The following is a 25530-nucleotide window of genomic DNA, read 5'->3' as shown; positions in this document are numbered from 1 at the left end:
GATAGTTGATTTGAGAATCGGGAATCGCGGTTAATAGGTTTCGACAACCATAATTGGTTGATCGATTTTGTTAATTGATGGTGTTATCGTAATGTTTGAGGGAACAATTGTTGTGAGAGACAAATTTTTAAGTTGTCAGATGCAGTTAGTGTTCAGTGTAGTCGTGGCGTTATGTTTCTGAGTGATTAGGAAGAATTATTTGATGGATATTGTTTATCACTGACATATAAATTTGGTTACCATTAGAGAGGTCCACTGTTCTTTGTATTGCGATATGCGTTCTTGTATTTTATTATTCGCAAGTTAATCAAATTGGTATTAATCATTAGGATTAGATGATTATTATAATGTTGAGTTTGGAACCGGAAAATTTTCAGAAGCTTGTTGGGTTTCGTTATCAATATTTTGATGTCGCGATGTTATAAATGGAAATAAGAAATTGTTTTAGAACAATAGATTTTATCAGCTATGTTTGTAGTATTCTGGCTTTTGTTTGAGGCAAAAGAGTTTGGAATTGTAAGAACTATATTCGAGCTTAGTGGTTGATCTTGTATTTGATGTTGAAGATTTAGTAATACCTGAGTTTCGAGCTGGTTTTGGAAACCACTCCAGTATAGAGTAATTGTGACTCTCAGTTGAAAAATTGTTGATAATTATCATTGTGTTGATGGAGTGATCGTTGGAGCATCAAATTGGCACCAAGGTATTTTAGTCCTTACGAGTTTTCTGGGAGGATTAGAGTTGTGGCTTATCGTCTGGTTCTGCCGTCAGACGTGTCGTTAGTGCATCCTGTGTTTCACGTTTCTATGTTGAGAAAGTGCGTTTCTGATCCTTCGCACGTGATTGTGCCCCAGAGTGTTGAGATTGACCAGGAGCTGTCCTGCGAGGAACAGCCAGTTGAGATTGTTGATACGCAGGTGCGTAAATTGCGGAACAAGGAGATTCCGATGGTCAAAGTTCTCTGGCGCAATCATTCTGTAGAGGAGTGTACTTGGAAGACCGAGTTGGATATGCGGAATCGCTATCCTTTTCTATTTCCGTGAGGTACGATATCTTGATTTCTGTGGCTTTTATGATTTTCACTTGTGTTACGTGTTGTTCTGGTGTGATATTACTTGTCGTGATAAATTCGAGGACGAATTTTTAATTAGTTGGGGAGAATGTAATATCCCGTAAAATTTTACATTTTTTTTTACATTTAAATTCCGACATTTTTCCCGGTCGTTTTGAAGTAATTTCGATATTAGTGGCTTGGTTCGAGTTGTTTGGTTTGGGTGTGATTTTATTGGTTTAACCAATTATATTTTTTTAAATCAAAAAAAAAATTGAATTCAGTCATTCCCGTTCGGGATTTGAAATTCCCGAACGGGAATCTCATTTTTTGGGCCTGGTCTCGTTCGAGACCAGGCATTCCCGAACTGGAATCATGGCCTGAAAGGCCATTCCCGTTCGGGAATCACTCAGCCCATAGGACCCCTTCGCCTAGCCCTTTTCGATCTCGTTTACGGCCCGTTTCCTTGCGTTATTTTAAGTCGACTTCTTAACAGAAAACCTTCATCACGCTGCAGACAAACCCTAGCCGTTTTCCTCTTGTCCATTCGCTGAGAAACGAAGCCGAAATCATCATCCAAACTCTGCTGTTCCGGTTAGTTTTATAATTCCTCAATCTCAGATTTCTGCCTTGAAACGGCATTACGTAATTTGAGTCGTTCTCAATCGTTTCTAGGTCGAAATCAAAACCGTTTGATCTCAGACGTTCTAGACTCACGTACCTTCGTTTCCCTATCTCGGTCTTGTCAAACGGTACGTAATCGATCCCGTTTCAATCGCCGTACGGTTATCGTTTTGAGTTTGTTAAATGATCTGTTTTGATAGTTGAAGTTTCTGCCGAAATCCATTACTCTTTTAAGCCATGATTTTGCTAGGTTTATGATTTCAAATCCCTTGGAATGATTAGTCGATAATAGTTTAAGCTTTCGGTTTGTGATTGTTCAATCGTAAATTGATGTATCGGTTGAGTTTTGAATTGGGTATTCAACGTTGTCTTTGATTAAGAGCCACTGTTACTATGGTTTGTGATTTGATTTATTGTTAGATTATGATTAATGATATGGTTTTATTGTAGTCTTGAGTAATTGGTTAAGTTTTTGGGGTTGAATTCTTGAATTAAAAAGCTTGGCAGTAGCTTAATAATGGAGGATTTGTCAAGGTGTTATGCTTGGCGGGGATGAGTTTCTTTCAAACTAGAGAGATGGCCAAGTTGCCATTTTGGTCATCAAATTATTTTGTTAAAATCAAATAAATCCTTAATGTTAAACTTTAACTAATAACTCGGATTTTATTTCAATTTATAAATCAAAACGATAGTTATTTATAAATTAAGCTAATATAATTACTCGGGTAATTATAATTAATTTCGAACTTCGATTTGGTATAAATTGGCTAAATTACAATTTAGTCCCTAAATGTTTTTAAAACTTATTTACTTAAGTTTTTGATTAGTAACGTTATATTTATTATTAATTAATAACAAAAGTAATTAATTTGATTTCGGATATTAAATTGACTAAAGTACAATTTAGTCCCTATTTGGCAAAAGTACGGTTTAGCCCCTAATTGGTTAAAGTACAATTTAGTCCCAAATTTTTTATTAACTTAAAATGATTAAGTTTTTGATTTGTAACTTGGGTTACTTAGAATTGAAGTTATTGAGTTCCGCTTTTAAAATGGATTATTATTTTGTTAATTTATTTTATAAATATAAACTTGGGTTTATATTGATAATTATTTTGAGTCGGGTTAGACTTGGGTCACCCGACCAGTGAGGTTAGCTTGGTAGTTATTGGTAACTCGGCTAACCCACTATTTGGAAATTATTTATTATTTAAAGTTATTAAATAATATTTATAAATCGGATTTTTAAGCGAGAACTCAATAGACTTGTATTAATTGGGCTTTATTACCTATTGATTATATTTGTGTGTGCTTTGGATTTTTTTTATTATTCCGACATGTTAATTGTGCTAGTCCTATGTGGTGTCTAGTATTCTCTAGAGTTAGGATTTGTTTTTAATAATTATTTTATTTGTCTAGACCCGTCTATTGTTCGTACTCCAGAGGCGAACCAGGATTAGTTGCTTGCCGGTATTCACGTGGATTAGCAAGCTGTGAGTTTGTACTTACTATTTACCGCTTTATTAAGTAAATTGATATTTTAAATATTAAATATATATATACTGTACGTATATTTCGAACTGTTTTTATATTATGGCTTCTAGTTGGAACATGCTACCTAATGGGCATCATTAGGACTGCGTGCGCACCGGTAGTGATCTGGGAAAGGTAATTATGGTAATGAGGTAACTCGGTGTGAGCATAGCTCTCGGGACCAAGTAGAGTAACTCGGTGTAGCTCAGCTCTCGGGACTCTGGAACAAGTGTGGTCAGTGGTAACTCGGTGTAGCTCAGCTCTCGGGACCAGACCTATTGGATTATGTTTATTATTTAGAATTGTGGATTAAGGTTCCAACTATTATCTATAATATCGTTATTAAATGTTTTAAACGTTTTAAAGGTTTTTCCACTTAATAAATGTAAATAGTGGTATGAACTCATCTCAGTATATCTGACCCCGTTGTTTTCCCGATTTTTCCCAGGGTTATGATATGAGAGAGTCTGGTGATCTCCGCATTTACTTTTCCTCGGAGGATCCATTTATTTTGATAAACTGTCAAACTATTTTATTCTTAGACCGCAGTAGTTGACTAGACGTCTTTATTATTATTACAGTTGTTTGTCGGATTGGTCTGACTAGTTATATTGCTATGGCATGTTATGTAATTATTTCGGATTATTTATGTTATGCCTATTTTTAGACTCAGAATTGGATAAGCATGTTATGTTATCTGTTGAATATTATATCTGCTAGATTTAGGCTGAAGTCTCGGTTGCCCCCGAGCATTGGTTTTCTGCAGGTTATTGTGTTTATGTGTTGAATGAAAGGCTAGCTACGGGTTTCGGTACTACATTACCCATACCCTAGCGCCGGTCGCGATTCATGAAAATGGGTCGTGACACTGCCAATCAATAAATAACAAAATGATGAAGTCAAAACATGGTCAAACATGATTGACCTAGTGCATATCACTAACAATTAATCCAAACGTTTCCCCTTTTTAGCTATTTAAGCCAAACGTTTACAAACGTTACGAAACAAATCCGAACATTTCACCTTTTTAGCGATTTAAGCCAAATATTTACAAACAAACGTTTCCCCATATTAGCGATATAAGCCAATCGTTTACAAATGTTACGAAACAAGTCCAAAGGTTTCACCTTTTAGCGATTTTAGCAAAACGGTTACAAACGTTATGAAACAAATTTAAAATTTTCCTCTTTTTAGAGATTTCAGCCAAAGGTTTACAAACGTTACGAAACAAATCCAAATGTTTACCCTTTTAATGATTTAAGCCAAACGTTTACAAAAATTACGAAACAAAACCAAACGTTTAAAACGTTACGAAACAAATCCAAACGTTTCACATTTTAAGCAATTGAAGCCAAATGTTTACAAACGTTACGGAACAAAACAAACGTTTAACATTTTTAGTGATTTAAGCCAAATGTTTACAAACGTTACGAAAAAAATCCAAGTGTTTCATCTCTTTAGCGATTTATGCCAAACGTTTATGAAAGTTACGAAACAAATCTAAGCGTTTCCCCTTTTTAGCAATTTAAGCCAAACGTTTACAAAAGTTATGAAACAAATCCAAACGTTTCACCTTTTTTGCGATTTAAGCAAAACGTTTACAAACGTTACGAAACAAATCCAAACATTTAAAACGTTGCGAAATAAATCCAAACGTTTCACATTTTCAGAGATTTAAGCCAAACGTTTACAAACATTACGAAACAAATCCAAACGTTTCACATTTTTAGCAATTTAAGCCAAAAGTTTACAAACGTTACGAAACAACTCCAAACATTTCACCTTTTAGCGATTCAAGCCAAACGTTTATAATCGTTACGAAAAAAATCCAAACGTTTCTCCATTTTAGAAATTTAAGCCAAACGTTTATAACATTGCGAAACAAAACCAAACGTTTACAAACGTTACAAAACAAATCGAAACGTTTACAAACGTTACGAAACAAATCCAAACGTTTCCCCATTTTAGCGATTTAAGCCAAACGTTTACAAACGCTACGAAACAAATCCAACTGTTTCACCTTTTTTTGCTATTGAAGCCAAACGTTTACAAACATTACGAAACAAATTCAAACGTGTGACCTTTTTAGCGATATAAGCCGAACGTTTACAAACGTTAAGAAACAAATCCAAGCGTTTCACCTTTTCAGCAATATATGCCAAACGTTTACAAACGTTATGAAACAAATCCAAACGTTTGACCTTTTTAGCGATTTAAGTCAAACATTTACAAACGTTACGAAACAAATCCAAATGTTTCCACATTTTAATGATTTAAGCCAAACGTTTAAGACGTTACGAAACATATTCAAACGTTTCACCTTTTCAGCGATTTCAGCCAAACGTTTACAAACGATACGAAAAAAGTCCAAACGTTTCACCTTTTTAGCGATTGAACCCAAATGTTTACAAACTTTACGAAACAAATCTAAACGTTTAAAACATTAAGAAACAAATCCAAACGTTTCACTTTTTTAGCGATTTAAGCCAAACGTTTACAAACATTACGAAATAAAACCAATCGTTTACAAACTTTACGAAACAAATCCAAACGTTTCCCCTTTTTAGCAATTCAAGCCAAACGTTTATAATCGTTACAAAACAAATCAAATTGTTTCCCCTTTTTATCGATTTAAGCCAAACGTTTACAAACGTTACGAAACAAAACTAATTGTTTCACCTTTTTAGCTATTTAAGCCAAACGTTAGCAAACGTTACAAAAAAAACCAAAGATTTCACCTTTTTAGCGATTTAAGCCGAACGTTTACAAACGTTACGAAAAAAATACAAATGTTTCACCTTTTTAGCGATTTAAGCCAAATGTTTACAAACGCTACGAAACAAATCCAATCGTTTCACCTTTTTAGCAATTTAAACTAAACGTTTATTAACGTTACGAAACAAAACAAAATGTTTCACCTTTTTAGAGATTTAAAACAAACGTTTACAAATGTTACCAAACAAATCCAAACGTTTCACCGTTTAAGCGATTTAAAATCAAACGTTTACAAACGTTACGAAACAAATCCAAACGTTTCACCTTTTTAGCAATTTAAATCGAAACGTTTCACCTTTTTAGCGATTTATGCCAAACGCTTACAAACGTTACGAAACAAATCCAAACGTTTTACCATTTTAGTGATTTAAGCCAAACCTTTACAAATTTTTAGTGATTGAAGCCAAACGTTTACAAACGTTACGAAATAAATCCAAACATTTCCCTTTTTAGCAATTTAAGCCAAACGTTTACAAGCGTTACGAAACAAATCCAAACATTTCACCTTTTTAGCGATTTAAGCCAAAAGTTTACAAATATTGCGAAACAAATACAAACGTTTCCTCATATTAGCGATATAAGCCAAACGTTTACAAATGTTAGGAAACAAATCCAAACGTTTCACCTTTTTAGCGATTTGAGCCAAATGGTTACAAACGTTATGAAACAAATCCAAAATTTTCCTCTTTTTAGAGATTTCAGCCAAATGTTTACAAACGTTACGAAACAAATCCAAATGTTTCCCCTTTTTAATGATTTAAGCCAAACGTTTACAAAATTTACGAATCAAAACCAAACATTTGAAACGTTACGAAACAAATCCAAACGTTTCACATTTTTAGCGATTTAAGCCAAATGTTACAAACGTTACGGAACAAAACAAAACGTTTCACATTTTTAGTGATTTCAGCCAAATGTTTACAAACGTTATGAAAAAAATCCAAGTGTTTCACCTCTTTAGCGATTTATGCTAAACGTTTTCCCATTTAAACGGTTTAAGCCAAACGTTTTGTAATTAAACCAAACGTTTCAACTTTTTGGCGATTTAAGTAAACGTTTACAAACATTAAGGAACAAAAACAAACGTTTCACCTTTTTAACGATTTAAGCCAAACGTTTAAAACGTTACGAAACAAATCGAAGCGTTTTACCTTTTTAGCAATTTAAGCCAAACGTTTACAAACGTTACAAAACAAATCCAAACGTTTCACCTTTTTAGCGATTTAAGACAAACGTTTACAAACGTTACGAAACAAATCCAAGCGTTTCACCTTTTAAGCGATTTAAGCAAAATGATTACAAACGATAAGAAACAAAACCAAACTTTTAAAACGTTATGAAACAAATCAAAACATTTCACATTTTTAGCAATTTAAGCAAAATGTTTACAAACGTAACGAAAGAAAGCCGAACATTTACAAAAGTTACGAAATAAATCCAAGTGTTTCACCTTTTTAGCAATTTAAGCCAAATGTTTAGAAAAGTTACGAAACAAATCCAAACGTTTCCCCATTTCAGCGATTTAAGCCAAACGTTTAAAACGTTACGAAAAGAATCCAAACGTTTTCCCTTTTTAGCAATTTAAGCCAAACGTGTACAAACGTTACGAAACAAATCCAAACGTTTCCCATTTTTAGCAATTTAAGCCAAACGTTTACAAACATTACGAAACATATCCAAGCGTTTGACCTTTTTAGCATTTTAAGCCAAACGTTACGAAACAAATCCAAGCGTTTCACCTTTTTAGCAATCTAAGCCAAACATTTACAAACATTACGAAACAGATGCAAATGTTTCACCTTTTTTGCGATTGAAGCCAAACGTTTACAAACGTTATGAAACAAAGCCAAACGTTTACAAACATTGAGAAACAAATCCAAGCGTTTCACCTTTTTAGCAATTTAAGCCAAACGTTTACAAACGTTAATAAACAAATCCAACCGTTTCACCTTTTTAGCGATTTAAGCCAAACATTTACAAACGTTACGAAACAAATCCACACATTTAAACCGTTACGAAATAAATCCAAACGTTTCACATTTTTAGCGATTTAGGCCAAACGTTTACAAACATTACGATACAAATCCAAATGTTTCCCATTTTTAGTAATTTAAGCCAAACGTTTACAAACGTTACGAAACAAATCAAAACATTTTACCTTTTTAGCTATTCAAACCAAACGTTTACAAACATTACGAAAAAAATCCAAACGTTTCCCCATTTTAGCAATATAAGCCAAACGTTTATAAACGTTGCAAAACAAAACCAAACATTTACAAACATTACGAAACAAATCGAAACGTTTCATCTTTTTTGCGATTGAAGCCAAACATTTACAAACATTACGATACAAATCCAAGCCTTTCCCCTTTTTATCGATATAAGCCGAACGTTTACAAACGTTACGAAACAAATACAAATGTTTCATCTTTTTAGCGATTAAGCCAAATGTTTACAAACGCTACGAAACAAATAAAAATCGTTTCACCTTTTTAGCGATTTAAACTAAACGTTTACAAACTTTACGAAACAAAACCAAATGTTTCACCTTTTTTGCGCTTTAAAACAAACGTTTACAAACATTACAAAACAAATCCAAACGGTTCCCCTTTTAGCGATTTAAAGCCACACGTTTACAAACGTTACGAAAAAAATCCAAGCTTTTCACCTCTTTAGTGATTTAAGTCAAACATTTATAAAAGTTACGAAACAAATCTAAGCGTTTAACCTTTTTAGCAATTTAAGCCAAACGTTTACAAACGTTACGAAACAAATCCAAGCGTTTCACCTTTTTAGCGATTTAAGCCAAACGTTTACAAACATTACGAAACAAATCCAAACATTTAAACCGTTATGAAACAAATCCAAACGTTTCACATTTTTAACGATTTAAGCCAAACGTTTACAAAAATTACGAAACAAATCCAAACGTTTCATATTTTTAGCAATTTAAGCCAAACGTTTACAAACGTTACGAAACAAATCCAAAAATTTGACCTTTTTAGCTATTCAAATCAAACGTTTACAAACGTTACAAAAAATATCCAAACGTTTTTCCATTATAGCAATTTAAGCCAAACGTTTATAAACGTTGCGAAACAAAACCAAACGTTTACAAACATTACGAAACAAATTGAAACGTTTACAAACGTTACGAAACAAATCCAGACGTTTCCCCATTTTAGAGATTTAAGCCAAACGTTTACAAACGCTACGAAACAATTCCAAATTTTTCACCTTTTTTGCGATTGAAGGCAAATGTTTACAAACATTACGAAACAAATCCAAACGTTTCACCTTTATAGTGATATAAGCCGAACGTTTATAAACGTTAAGAAACAAATCCAAGCATTTCACCTTTTTAGAAATATATGCCAAACGTTTACAAAAGTTACGAACTTAATCCAAACGTTTCACCTTTTTAGCGATTTAAGTCAAACGTTTACAAACGTTACGAAACAAATCCAAATGTTTCCGCATTTTAACTATTTAAGCCAAACGTTTAAAACGTTACGAAACATATTCATATGTTTCACCTTACCAGCGATTTAAGCCACACGTTTACAAACGATACGAAACAAATCCAAACGTTTCACCGTTTAAGCGATTGAAGCCAAATGTTTACAAACGTTACGAAAAAAATCTAAACGTTTAAAACATTACGAAACAAATCCAAGCATTTCACATTTTTTGCAATTTAAGCCAAACGTTTACAAACATTACGAAACAAAACCAATCGTTTACAAACTTTACGAAACAAATCCAAACGTTTCACCTTTTTAGTAATTCAAGTCAAACGTTTACAAACGTTACGAAACATATCCAAACGTTTCCCCTTTTTATCGATATAAGCCGAACGTTTACAAACGTTACGAAACAAAACAAAATATTTCACCTTTTTAGCTATTTAAGCCAAACGTTAGCAAACGTTAGAAAAAAAACCAAATATTTCACCTTTTTAGCGATTTAAGCCGAATGTTTACAAACGGTACGAAATAAATTCAAATGTTTCACCTTTTTAGCGATTTAAGCAAAATGTTTACAAACGCTACGAAACAAATCAAATCGTTTCACCTTTTTAGCAATTTAAACTAAACATTTACAAACGTTACGAAACAAAACCAAATGTTTCACCTTTTTTGTGATTTAAAACAAACGTTTACAAACATTACAAAACAAATCCAAAAATTTCACCTTTTTAGCGATTTAAAGCCAAACGTTTACAAACGTTACGAAAAAAATCCAAGCTTTTCACCTCTTTAGCGATTTAAGTCAACCGTTTATAAAAGTTACGAAACAAATCTAAGCGTTTCACCTTTTTAGCAATTTAAGCCAAACGTTTACAAACGTTACGAAATAAATCCAACCGTTTCACCTTTTTAGCGATTTAAGCCAAACGTTTACAAACGTTACGAAACAATTCCAAACATTTAAACCGTTGCGAAATAAATCCAAACGTTTCACATTTTTAACGATTTAAGCCAAACGTTTACAAAAATTACGAAACAAATCCAAACGTTTCATATTTTTAGCTATTTAAGCCAAACGTTTACAAACGTTACGAAACAAATCCAAACATTTCACCGTTTTTGCTATTCAAACCAAACGTTTACAAACATTACGAAAAAAATCCAAACGTTTCTCCATTTTAGCAATTTAAGCCAAACATTTATAAACGTTGCGAAACAAAACCAAACGTTTACAAACGTTACGAAACAAAATGAAACGTTTACAAACGTTACGAAACAAATCCAGACGTTCCCCCATTTTAGCGATTTAAGCCAAACGTTTACAAACGCTATGAAACAAATCCAAATGTTTCCCCTTTTTTGCGATTGAAGCAAAACGTTTACAAACATTACGAAACAAATCCAAACGTTTCACCTTTTTAGCGATATAAGCCAAACGTTTACAAACGTTAAGAAACAAATCCAAGCATTTCACCTTTTTTGCAATATATGCCAAACGTTTACAAACCTTATGAAACAAATCCAAATGTTTCACCTTTTTAACGATTAAAGTCAAACGTTTACAAACGTTAAGAAACAAATCCAAATGTTTCCGCATTTTAACTATTTAAGCCAAACATTTAAAACGTTACGAAACATATTCATATGTTTCACTTTTCCAGCGATTTAAGCCAAACGTTTACGAATGATACGAAACAAATCCAAATGTTTCACCTTTTTAGCGATTGAAGCCAAATGTTTACAAACGTTACGAAAAAATCTAAATGTTTAAAACATTACGAAACAAATCCAAACGTTTCACATTTTTAGCAATTTTAGCCAAACATTTACAAACATTACGAAACAAAACCAATCGTTTACAAACTTTACGAAACAAATCCAAATGTTTCACCTTTTTAGTAATTCAAGTCAAACGTTTACAAACATTACGAAACAAATCCAAACGTTTCCCCTTTTTATCGATATAAGCCGAAAGTTTACAAACGTTACGAAACAAAACCAAATGTTTCACCTTTTTAGCTATTTAAGCCAAACGTTACCAAACGTTAGAAAACAAAACCAAAGATTTCACCTTTTTAGCGATTTAAGCCGAACGTTTACAAACGTTACGAAATAAATACAAATGTTTTACCTTTCTAGCGATTTAAGCCAAATATTTACAAACGCTACGAAACAAATCCAATCGTTTCTCCTATTTAGCAATTTAAACTAAATGTTTAAAAACGTTACGAAAAAAAACCAAATGATTCACCTTTTTAATGATTTAAAACAAATGTTTACAAACTTTAGAAAAAAAATCCAAACGTTTCGCCTTTTAAGCTATTTAAAGCCAAACGTTTACAAACGTTATGAAACAAATCCAAACGTTTCACCTTTTTAGAAATTTAAATCCAAACGTTTCACCTTTTTAGCAATTTATGCCAATCGGTTACAAACATTACGAAACAAATCCAAATGTTTCAGCTTTTTAGCGATTTATGCCAAACGTTTACAAACGTTACGAAACAAATCCAAACGTTTCCTCTTTTTAGCAATTTAAGCCAAAAGTTTACAAACGTTACAAAACAAATCCAAACATTTCACCTTTTTAGCGATTTATGCCAAACGTTTATAAACATTACGAAACAAATACAAACATTTCCCCATATTAGCGATATAAGCCAAACGTTTACAAATGTTACGAAACAAATCCAAACGTTTCACCTTTATAGCGATTTTAGCCAAACGTTTACAAACATTATGAAACAAATCTAAAATTTTCCTCTTTTTAGAGATTTCAGCCAAATGTTTACAAACGTTACGAAACAAATCCAAATGTTTCCCCTTTTTAATGATTTAAGCCAAACGTTTCTGAAAGCTACGAAACAAAACCAATCGTTTCAAACGTTACGAAACAAATCCAAACGTTTCACATTTTTAGCGATTTAAGCCAAATGTTACAAACGTTACGGAACAAAACAAAACGTTTCACATTTTAAGTGATTTCAGCCAAATGTTTACAAACGTTATGAAAAAAAATCCAAGTGTTTCACCTCTTTAGAGATTTATGCTAAACGTTTTCCCATTTAAACGGTTTAAGCCAAACATTTTGTAATAAAACCAAACGTTTCAACTTTTTAGCGATTTAAGCAAACGTTTACAAACTATAAGGAACAAAAGCAAACGTTTCACCTTTTTAACGATTTAAGCCAAACGTTTAAAACGTTACGAAACAAATCCAAGCGTTTTACCTTTTTAGCAATTTAAGCCAAACGTTTACAAACGTTACGAAACAAATCCAAACATTTCACCTTTTTAGCGATTTAAGACAAATGTTTACAAATCAAAGCGTTTTACCTTTTAAGCGATTTAAGCAAAATGATTACAAACGATAAGAAACAAAACCAAACTTTTAAAACGTTATGAAACAAATCCAAACGTTTCACATTTTTAGCAATTTAAGCAAAATGTTTACAAACATAACGAAACAAAGCCAAACATTTACAAAAGTTACGAAATAAATCCAAACGTTTCACCTTTTTAGAAATTTAAGCCAAATGTTTAGAAAAGTTACGAAACAAATCCAAACATTTCCCCATTTCAACGATTTAAGCCAAACGTTTAAAACGTTATGATAAGAATCCAAACATTTTCCCTTTTTAGCAATTTAAGCCAAACGTTTACAAACGTTACGAAACAAATCCAAACGTTTCCCCTTTTTAGAAATTTAAGCTAAACGTTTACAAACATTACGAAACATATCCAAGCGTTTGACCTTTTTAGCATTTTAAGCCAAACGTTACGAAACAAATCCAAGCGTTTCAACTTTTTAGCAATCTAAGCCAAACGTTTACAAACATTACGAAACAAATGCAAATGTTTCACCTTTTTTGCAATTGAAGCGAAACGTTTACAAACGTTATGAAACAAAACCAAACGTTTAGAAACATTACGAAACAAATCCAAGCGTTTCACCTTTTTAGCAATTTAAGCCAAACGTTTACAAACGTTACGAAACAAATCGAAACGTTTAAACTTTTTAGTGATTTAATCCAAACGTTTACAAATTTTTAGTGATTGAAGCCAAACGTTTACAAACGTTACGAAATAAATCCAAATGTTTCCCCTTTTTAGCAATTTAAGCCAAACGTTTACAAACGTTACAAAATAAATCCAAACATTTCACCTTTTTAGCGATTTAAGCCAAACGTTTGCAAACTTTACGAAACAAATATAAACGTTTTCCCATATTAGCGATATAAGCCAAACGTTTACAAATGTTACGAAACAAATCCAAATGTTTCACCTTTTTAGCGATTTTAGCCAAACGGTTACAAACGTTATGAAACAAATCCAAAATTTTCCCCATTTTAGAGATTTCAGCCAAACGTTTACGAATGTTACGAAAAAAATCCAAACGTTTCACCTTTTTAATGATATAAGCCAAACATTTATAAAAGTTACGAAACAAAACCAAACGTTTAAAACGTTACGAACGTTATGGAACAAAACCAAACGTTTCACATTTTTAGTGATTTAAGCCAAATGTTTACAAACGTTACAAAAAAAAAGCCAAGCTTTTCACCTCTTTAGCGATTTAAGGCAAACATTTATAAAAGTTACGAGACAAATCTAAGCGTTTCACCTTTCTAGCAATTTAAGCCAAACGTTTACAAACGTTACGAAACAAATCCAAACGTTTCACCTTTTTAGCGATTTAAGCCAAACGTTTACAAACGTTACGAAACAAATCCAAACATTTCAACCGTTACGAAATAAATCCAAACGTTTCACATTTTTAGCGATTTAAGCCAAACGTTTACAAACATTACGATACAAATCCAAACGTTTCCCATTTTTAGTAATTTAAGCCAAACGTTTACAAACGTTACGAAACAAATCAAAACATTTTACCTTTTTAGCTATTCAAACCAAACGTTTACAAACATTACGAAAAAAATCCAAACGTTTCCCCATTTTAGCAATATAAGCCAAACGTTTATAAACGTTGCAAAACAAAACCAAACGTTTACAAACGTTACGAAACAAATCGAAACGTTTCACATTTTTTGCGATTGAAGCCAAACATTTACAAACATTACGAAACAAATCCAAGCCTTTCCCCTTTTTATCGATATAAGCCGAACGTTTACAAACGTTACAAAACAAATACAAATGTTTCATCTTTTTAGCGATTTAAGCCAAATGTTTACAAACGCTACGAAACAAATCAAATCGTTTCACCTTTTTAGCGATTTAAACTAAACGTTTACAAACGTTACGAAACAAAACCAAATGTTTCACCTTTTTTGCGCTTTAAAACAAACGTTTACAAACATTACAAAACAAATCCAAACGGTTCCCCTTTTTAGCGATTTAAAGCCAAACGTTTACAAACATTACGAAACAAATCCAAACATTTAAACCGTTATGAAACAAATCCTAACGTTTCACATTTTTAACGATTTAAGCCAAACGTTTACAAAAATTACGAAACAAATCCAAACGTTTGATATTTTTAGCAATTTAAGCCAAACTTTTACAAACGTTACGAAACAAATCCAAACATTTAACCTTTTTAGCTATTCAAACCAAACGTTACAAAAAAAAAATCCAAACGTTTCTCCATTATAGCAATTTAAGCCAAACGTTTATAAACGTTGCGAAACAAAATCAAACGTTTACAAACATTACGAAACAAATTGAAATATTTACAAACGTTACGAAACATATCCAGACATTTCCCCATTTTAGAGATTTAAGCCAAACGTTTACAAACTCTACGAAACAAATCCAAATGTTTCACCTTTTTTGCGATTGAACGCAAATGTTTACAAACATAACGAAACAAATCCAAACGCTTCACCTTTATAGTGATATAAGCCGAACGTTTACAAACGCTAAGAAACAAATACAAGCATTTCACCTTTTTAGAAATATATGCCAAACGTTTACAAAAGTTACGAAATAAATCCAAACATTTCACCTTTTTAGCGATTTAAGTCAAACGTTTACAAACGTTACGAAACAAATCCAAATGTTTCCGCATTTTAACTATTTAAGCTAAACGTTTAAAACGTTACGAAACATATTCATACGTTTCACCTTTCCAGCGATTTAAGCCACACGTTTACAAACGATACGAAACAAATCCAAACGTTCCACCTTTTTAGTGATTGAAGCCAAATGTTTACAAACGTTATGAAAAAATCAAACGTTTAAAACATTACGAAACAAATCCAAGCATTTCACATTTTTTGCTATTTAAGCCAAACGTTTACAAACATTACGAAACAAAGCAATCGTTTACAAACTTTACGAAACAAATCCAAACGTTTCACCTTTTTAGGAATTCAAGTCAAACGTTTACAAACGTTACGAAACATGTTCAAACGTTACCCCTTTTTATCGATATAAGCCGAATGTTTACAAACGTTACGAAACAAAACAAAATATTTCACCTTTTTAGCTATTTAAGCCAAACGTTAGCAAACATTAGAAAAAAACCAAATATTTCACCTTTTTAGCGATTTAAGCCGAACGTTTACAAACGTTACGAAATAAATACAAATGTTTCACCTTTTTAGCGATTTAAGCCAAATGTTTACAAACGCTACGAAACAAATCAAATCGTTTCACCTTTTTAGCAATTTAAACTAAACGTTTACAAACTTTACGAAACAAAACCAAATGTTTCACCTTTTTTGCGATTTAAAACAAACGTTTACAAACATTACAAAACAAATCCAAAAATTTCACCTTTTTAACGATTTAAAGCCAAACGTTTATAAACGTTACAAAACACAATCCAAGCTTTTCACCTATTTAGCGATTTAAGTCAACCGTTTATAAAAGTTACGAAACAAATCTAAGCGTTTCACCTTTTTAGCAATTTAAGCCAAACGTTTACAAACGTTACGAAACAAATCCAACCGTTTCACCTTTTTAGCGATTTCAGCCAAACGTTTACAAACGTTACGAAACAAATCCAAACATTTAAACCGTTACGAAACAAATCCAAACGTTTCATATTTTTAACTATTTAAGCCAAACGTTTACAAAAATTACGAAACAAATCCAAACGTTTCATATTTTTAGCTATTTAAGCCAAACGTTTACAAACGTTACGAAACAAATCCAAACATTTCACCTTTTTAGCGATTCAAGCCAAACGTTTACAAACGTTACGAAAAAAATCCAAACGTTTCTCCATTTTAGCAATTTAAGCCAAACGTTTATAAACGTTGCGAAACAAAACCAAACGTTTATAAACGTTACGAAACAAATTGAAACGTTTACAAACGTTACGAAACGAATCCAAACGTTCCCCATTTTAACGATTTAAGCCAAACGTTTACAAACGCTACGAAACAAATCCAAATGTTTCACCTTTTTTGCTATTGAAGCCAAACGTTTACAAACATTACAAAACAAATCCAAATGTTTCACCTTTTTAGCGATTCAAGCCAAACGTTTACAAACGTTACGAAAAAAATCCAAACGTTTCTCCATTTTAGCAATTTAAGCCAAACGTTTATAAACGTTGCGAAACAAAATCAAACGTTTACAAACATTACGAAACAAATTGAAATATTTACAAACGTTACGAAACATATCCAGACGTTTCCCCATTTTAGAGATTTAAGCCAAACGTTTACAAACTCTACGAAACAAATCCAAATGTTTCACCTTTTTTGCGATTGAACGCAAATGTTTACAAACATAACGAAACAAATCCAAACGCTTCACCTTTATAGTGATATAAGCCGAACGTTTACAAACGCTAAGAAACAAATACAAGCATTTCACCTTTTTAGAAATATATGCCAAACGTTTACAAAAGTTACGAAATAAATCCAAACATTTCACCTTTTTAGCGATTTAAGTCAAACGTTTACAAACGTTACGAAACAAATCCAAATGTTTCCGCATTTTAACTATTTAAGCTAAACGTTTAAAACGTTACGAAACATATTCATACGTTTCACCTTTCCAGCGATTTAAGCCACACGTTTACAAACGATACGAAACAAATCCAAACGTTCCACCTTTTTAGTGATTGAAGCCAAATGTTTACAAACGTTATGAAAAAATCAAACGTTTAAAACATTACGAAACAAATCCAAGCATTTCACATTTTTTGCTATTTAAGCCAAACGTTTACAAACATTACGAAACAAAGCAATCGTTTACAAACTTTACGAAACAAATCCAAACGTTTCACCTTTTTAGGAATTCAAGTCAAACGTTTACAAACGTTACGAAACATGTTCAAACGTTACCCCTTTTTATCGATATAAGCCGAATGTTTACAAACGTTACGAAACAAAACAAAATATTTCACCTTTTTAGCTATTTAAGCCAAACGTTAGCAAACATTAGAAAAAAACCAAATATTTCACCTTTTTAGCGATTTAAGCCGAACGTTTACAAACGTTACGAAATAAATACAAATGTTTCACCTTTTTAGCGATTTAAGCCAAATGTTTACAAACGCTACGAAACAAATCAAATCGTTTCACCTTTTTAGCAATTTAAACTAAACGTTTACAAACTTTACGAAACAAAACCAAATGTTTCACCTTTTTTGCGATTTAAAACAAACGTTTACAAACATTACAAAACAAATCCAAAAATTTCACCTTTTTAACGATTTAAAGCCAAACGTTTATAAACGTTACAAAACACAATCCAAGCTTTTCACCTATTTAAGTCAACCGTTTATAAAAGTTACGAAACAAATCTAAGCGTTTCACCTTTTTAGCAATTTAAGCCAAACGTTTACAAACGTTACGAAACAAATCCAACCGTTTCACCTTTTTAGCGATTTCAGCCAAACGTTTACAAACGTTACGAAACAAATCCAAACATTTAAACCGTTACGAAACAAATCCAAACGTTTCATATTTTTAACTATTTAAGCCAAACGTTTACAAAAATTACGAAACAAATCCAAACGTTTCATATTTTTAGCTATTTAAGCCAAACGTTTACAAACGTTACGAAACAAATCCAAACATTTCACCTTTTTAGCGATTCAAGCCAAACGTTTACAAACGTTACGAAAAAAATCCAAACGTTTCTCCATTTTAGCAATTTAAGCCAAACGTTTATAAACGTTGCGAAACAAAACTAAACGTTTATAAACGTTACGAAACAAATTGAAACGTTTACAAACGTTACGAAACGAATCCAAACGTTCCCCATTTTAACGATTTAAGCCAAACGTTTACAAACGCTACGAAACAAATCCAAATGTTTCACCTTTTTTGCTATTGAAGCCAAACGTTTACAAACATTACAAAACAAATCCAAATGTTTCACCTTTTTAGCGATTCAAGCCAAACGTTTACAAACGTTACGAAAAAAATCCAAACGTTTCTCCATTTTAGCAATTTAAGCCAAACGTTTATAAACGTTGCGAAACAAAATCAAACGTTTACAAACATTACGAAACAAATTGAAATATTTACAAACGTTACGAAACATATCCAGACGTTTCCCCATTTTAGAGATTTAAGCCAAACGTTTACAAACTCTACGAAACAAATCCAAATGTTTCACCTTTTTTGCGATTGAACGCAAATGTTTACAAACATAACGAAACAAATCCAAACGCTTCACCTTTATAGTGATATAAGCCGAACGTTTACAAACGCTAAGAAACAAATACAAGCATTTCACCTTTTTAGAAATATATGCCAAACGTTTACAAAAGTTACGAAATAAATCCAAACATTTCACCTTTTTAGCGATTTAAGTCAAACGTTTACAAACGTTACGAAACAAATCCAAGCGTTTCAACTTTTTAGCAATCTAAGCCAAACGTTTACAAACATTACGAAACAAATGCAAATGTTTCACCTTTTTTGCAATTGAAGCGAAACGTTTACAAACGTTATGAAACAAAGCCAAACGTTTAGAAACACTACGAAACAAATCCAAGCGTTTCACCTTTTTAGCAATTTATGCCAAACGTTTACAAACGTTACGAAACAAATCGAAACGTTTAAACTTTTTAGTGATTTAATCCAAACGTTTACAAATTTTTAGTGATTGAAGCCAAACGTTTACAAACGTTACGAAACAAATCCAAATGTTTCCCCTTTTTAGCAATTTAAGCCAAACGTTTACAAACGTTACAAAATAAATCCAAACATTTCACCTTTTTAGCGATTTAAGCCAAACGTTTACAAACTTTACGAAACAAATATAAACGTTTTCCCATATTAGCGATATAAGCCAAACGTTTACAAATGTTACGAAACAAATCCAAATGTTTCACCTTTTTAGCGATTTTAGCCAAACGGTTACAAACGTTATGAAACAAATCCAAAATTTTCCCCATTTTAGAGATTTCAGCCAAACGTTTACGAATGTTACGAAAAAAATCCAAACGTTTCACCTTTTTAATGATATAAGCCAAACATTTATAAAAGTTACGAAACAAAACCAAACGTTTAAAACGTTACGAACGTTATGGAACAAAACCAAACGTTTCACATTTTTAGTGATTTAAGCCAAATGTTTACAAACGTTACAAAAAAAAAGCCAAGCTTTTCACCTCTTTAGCGATTTAAGGCAAACATTTATAAAAGTTACGAGACAAATCTAAGCGTTTCACCTTTCTAGCAATTTAAGCCAAACGTTTACAAACGTTACGAAACAAATCCAAACGTTTCACCTTTTTAGCGATTTAAGCCAAACGTTTACAAACGTTACGAAACAAATCCAAACATTTCAACCGTTACAAAATAAATCCAAACGTTTCACATTTTTAGCGATTTAAGCCAAACGTTTACAAACATTACGATACAGATCCAAACGTTTCCCATTTTTAGTAATTTAAGCCAAACGTTTACAAACTTTACGAAACAAATCAAAACATTTTACCTTTTTAGCTATTCAAACCAAACGTTTACAAACATTACGAAAAAAATCCAAACGTTTCCCCATTTTAGCAATATAAGCCAAACGTTTATAAACGTTGCAAAACAAAACCAAACGTTTACAAACGTTACGAAACAAATCGAAACGTTTCACATTTTTTGCGATTGAAGCCAAACATTTACAAACATTACGAAACAAATCCAAGCCTTTCCCCTTTTTATCGATATAAGCCGAACGTTTACAAACGTTACAAAACAAATACAAATGTTTCATCTTTTTAGCGATTTAAGCCAAATGTTTACAAACGCTACGAAACAAATCAAATCGTTTCACCTTTTTAGCGATTTAAACTAAACGTTTACAAACGTTACGAAACAAAACCAAATGTTTCACCTTTTTTGCGCTTTAAAACAAACGTTTACAAACATTACAAAACAAATCCAAACGGTTCCCCTTTTTAGCGATTTAAAGCCAAACGTTTACAAACATTACGAAACAAATCCAAACATTTAAACCGTTATGAAACAAATCCTAACGTTTCACATTTTTAACGATTTAAGCCAAACATTTACAAAAATTACGAAACAAATCCAAACGTTTGATATTTTTAGCAATTTAAGCCAAACTTTTACAAACGTTACGAAACAAATCCAAACATTTGACCTTTTTAGCTATTCAAACCAAACTTTACAAAAAAAAAATCCAAACGTTTCTCCATTATAGCAATTTAAGCCAAACGTTTATAAACGTTGCGAAACAAAATCAAACGTTTACAAACATTACGAAACAAATTGAAATATTTACAAACGTTACGAAACATATCCAGACGTTTCCCCATTTTAGAGATTTAAGCCAAACGTTTACAAACTCTACGAAACAAATCCAAATGTTTCACCTTTTTTGCGATTGAACGCAAATGTTTACAAACATAACGAAACAAATCCAAACGCTTCACCTTTATAGTGATATAAGCCGAACGTTTACAAACGCTAAGAAACAAATACAATCATTTCACCTTTTTAGAAATATATGCCAAACGTTTACAAAAGTTACGAAATAAATCCAAACATTTCACCTTTTTAGCGATTTAAGTCAAACGTTTACAAACGTTACGAAACAAATCCAAATGTTTCCGCATTTTAACTATTTAAGCTAAACGTTTAAAACGTTACGAAACATATTCATACGTTTCACCTTTCCAGCGATTTAAGCCACACGTTTACAAACGATACGAAACAAATCCAAACGTTCCACCTTTTTAGTGATTGAAGCCAAATGTTTACAAACGTTATGAAAAAATCAAACGTTTAAAACATTACGAAACAAATCCAAGCATTTCACATTTTTTGCTATTTAAGCCAAACGTTTACAAACATTACGAAACAAAGCAATCGTTTACAAACTTTACGAAACAAATCCAAACGTTTCACCTTTTTAGGAATTCAAGTCAAACGTTTACAAACGTTACGAAACATGTTCAAACGTTACCCCTTTTTATCGATATAAGCCGAATGTTTACAAACGTTACGAAACAAAACAAAATATTTCACCTTTTTAGCTATTTAAGCCAAACGTTAGCAAACATTAGAAAAAAACCAAATATTTCACCTTTTTAGCGATTTAAGCCGAACGTTTACAAACGTTACGAAATAAATACAAATGTTTCACCTTTTTAGCGATTTAAGCCAAATGTTTACAAACGCTACGAAACAAATCAAATCGTTTCACCTTTTTAGCAATTTAAACTAAACGTTTACAAACTTTACGAAACAAAACCAAATGTTTCACCTTTTTTGCGATTTAAAACAAACGTTTACAAACATTACAAAACAAATCCAAAAATTTCACCTTTTTAACGATTTAAAGCCAAACGTTTATAAACGTTACAAAACACAATCCAAGCTTTTCACCTATTTAGCGATTTAAGTCAACCGTTTATAAAAGTTACGAAGCAAATCTAAGCGTTTCACCTTTTTAGCAATTTAAGCCAAACGTTTACAAACGTTACGAAACAAATCCAACCGTTTCACCTTTTTAGCGATTTCAGCCAAACGTTTACAAACGTTACGAAACAAATCCAAACATTTAAACCGTTACGAAACAAATCCAAACGTTTCATATTTTTAACTATTTAAGCCAAACGTTTACAAAAATTACGAAACAAATCCAAACGTTTCATATTTTTAGCTATTTAAGCCAAACGTTTACAAACGTTACGAAACAAATCCAAACATTTCACCTTTTTAGCGATTCAAGCCAAACGTTTACAAACGTTACGAAAAAAATCCAAACGTTTCTCCATTTTAGCAATTTAAGCCAAACGTTTATAAACGTTGCGAAACAAAACTAAACGTTTATAAACGTTACGAAACAAATTGAAACGTTTACAAACGTTACGAAACGAATCCAAACGTTCCCCATTTTAACGATTTAAGCCAAACGTTTACAAACGCTACGAAACAAATCCAAATGTTTCACCTTTTTTGCTATTGAAGCCAAACGTTTACAAACATTACAAAACAAATCCAAATGTTTCACCTTTTAAGCGATTCAAGCCAAACGTTTACAAACGTTACGAAAAAAATCCAAACGTTTCTCCATTTTAGCAATTTAAGCCAAACGTTTATAAACGTTGCGAAACAAAACTAAACGTTTATAAACGTTACGTAACAAATTGAAACGTTTACAAACGTTACGAAACGAATCCAAACGTTCCCCATTTTAACGATTTAAGCCAAACGTTTACAAACGCTACGAAACAAATCCAAATGTTTCACCTTTTTTGCTATTGAAGCCAAACGTTTACAAACATTACAAAACAAATCCAAACGTTTCACCTTTTTAGCGATTCAAGCCAAACGTTTACAAACGTTACGAAAAAAATCCAAACGTTTCTCCATTTTAGCAATTTAAGCCAAATGTTTATAAACGTTGCGAAACAAAACCAAACGTTTATAAACGTTACGAAACAAATTGAAACGTTTACAAACGTTACGAAACAAATTCAAACTTTTCCCCTTTTTATCGATTTAAGCCGAACGTTTACAAACGTTATGAAATAAAACCAAATGTTTCACCTTTTTAGCTATTTAAGCCAAACGTTAGGAAATGTTACAAAACAAAACCAAAGATTTCACCTTTTTAGTGATTTAAGCCGAACGTTAACAAATGTTACGAAACAAATACAAATGTTCACCTTTTTAGCGATTTAAACTAAACGTTTACAAACGTTACGAAACAAAACCAAATGTTTCACCTTTTTAGCGATTTAAAACAAACGTTTACAAAACAAATCCAAACGTTTCACCTTTTAAGCGATTTAAAGCCAAACGCTTACAAACTTGACGAAACAAATCCAAACGTTTCACCTTTTTAGCATTTTAAATCCAAACGTTTTACCTTTTTAGCGATTTACGCCAAACGTTTACAAACGTTACGAAACAAATCCTAACGTTTCACCTTTTTAGTGCTTTAAGCCAAACTTTTACAAATTTTTAGTGATTGAAGCCAAGCGTTTTACAAAGGTTACGAAATAAATCCAAACGTTTCCTGTCACGACCCATTTTCATGAATCGCGACCGGCGCTAGGGTATGGGTAATGTAGTACCGAAACCCGTAGCTAGCCTTTCATTTAACTCATAAACGCATAAACCTGCAGAAAACCAATGCTCGGGGGCAACCGAGACTTCAGCCTAAACTAGCAGTTATAATAATCAACAGTTAATATAACATGCTTATTCAATTCTGAGTCTAAAAATAGGCATAACATAAATAATCCGAATTAACTACAAAACATGCCAGAGCAATATAACCAGTCGAACCAATCCGACAAAACAACTGTAATAATAGTAAAGACGTCTAGTCAACTACTGCGGTCTAAGAATAAAATAGTTTGACAGTATCAAAATAATGGAACCTCCGAGGAAAAGTAAATGCGGAGATCACCAGACTCTCTCAGATCATAACCCTGGGAAAATTAGGAAAACAACGGGGTCAGATATACTGAGATGAGTTTATACCACTATCTACATTTATTAAGTGGAAAACATTTAAAACGTTTAAAACATTTAATAACGATATTACGGATAATAGTTGGAACCCTAATCCACAATTCTAAATAATAATCATAATCCAATAGGTCTGGTCCCGAGAGCTGAGCTACACCGAGTTACCACTAACCACACTTATACCAGAGTCCCGAGAGCTGAGCTACACCGAGTTACTCTACCTGGTCCCGAGAGCTATGCTCACACCGAGTTACCACATTTCCATATATACCTTACCCAGATCAATACCGGTGCGCACGCAGTCCTAATGATGCCCATTAGGTAGCACGTTCCAACTAAGAGCCATAATATAAAAACAGTTCGAAATATACATACAGTATATATATTTAATATTAAAATAACAATTTACTTAATAAAGCGGTAAATAGTAAATATAAACTCACTGCTTGCTAATCCACGTGAAATACCGGCAAGCAACTAACTCTGGTTCGCCTCAGAAGTACGAACAGTAGACGAGTCTAGACAAATAAAATAATTAATAAAATCAGACCCTAACTCTAGAGAGTACTAGACACCACATAAGACTAGCACAATTAACACGTAGTAAATAAACAATCCAAAATAACACAAATATATACAAAAGGTAATAAAGCCCAAATAATATAAGTCTATTGAGTTCCCGCTTAAAATCCAATATATAAATATTATTTAAAAACTTTAAATAATAAATAATTTTCAAATAGTGGGTTAGCCGAGTTATCATAAACTACCAAGCTAACCTCACTTGTCGAGTGACCCAAGTCTAACCCGACTCAAAACAATTATCAAATATAAACCCAAGTTTATATTTATTAAACAATTTAACAAAAATAATAATCCAATTTAAAAGCGGAACTCAATAACTTCAATTTCAAGTAACCCAAGTTACAACCCCAAAAACTTAATCATATAAGTCAAATAAAAGTTTAGGGACTAAATTGCACTTTAGCCAATAAGGGACTAAATTGTACTTTTGCCAATTAGGGACTAAATTGCACTTTAGTCGATTTGATATCCGAAATCAATTTATTGCTTTACTTTATAATTAAAACCAACAATAAAGTTATTAACCAAAAATCCACTTAATTAAGTTATAAAATAAGTTTAGGGGCTAAATTGTAATTTAGCCAACTTTTGACAAAACGATATTTGAAAACAAATAT

This window comes from Mercurialis annua, linkage group LG2 (assembly GCF_937616625.2).
Source record: "Mercurialis annua linkage group LG2, ddMerAnnu1.2, whole genome shotgun sequence".
NCBI lineage: Eukaryota > Viridiplantae > Streptophyta > Magnoliopsida > Malpighiales > Euphorbiaceae > Mercurialis > Mercurialis annua.
The sequence above is the reverse complement of the archived record's forward strand: the minus strand, read 5'-3'. Positions refer to the sequence as shown.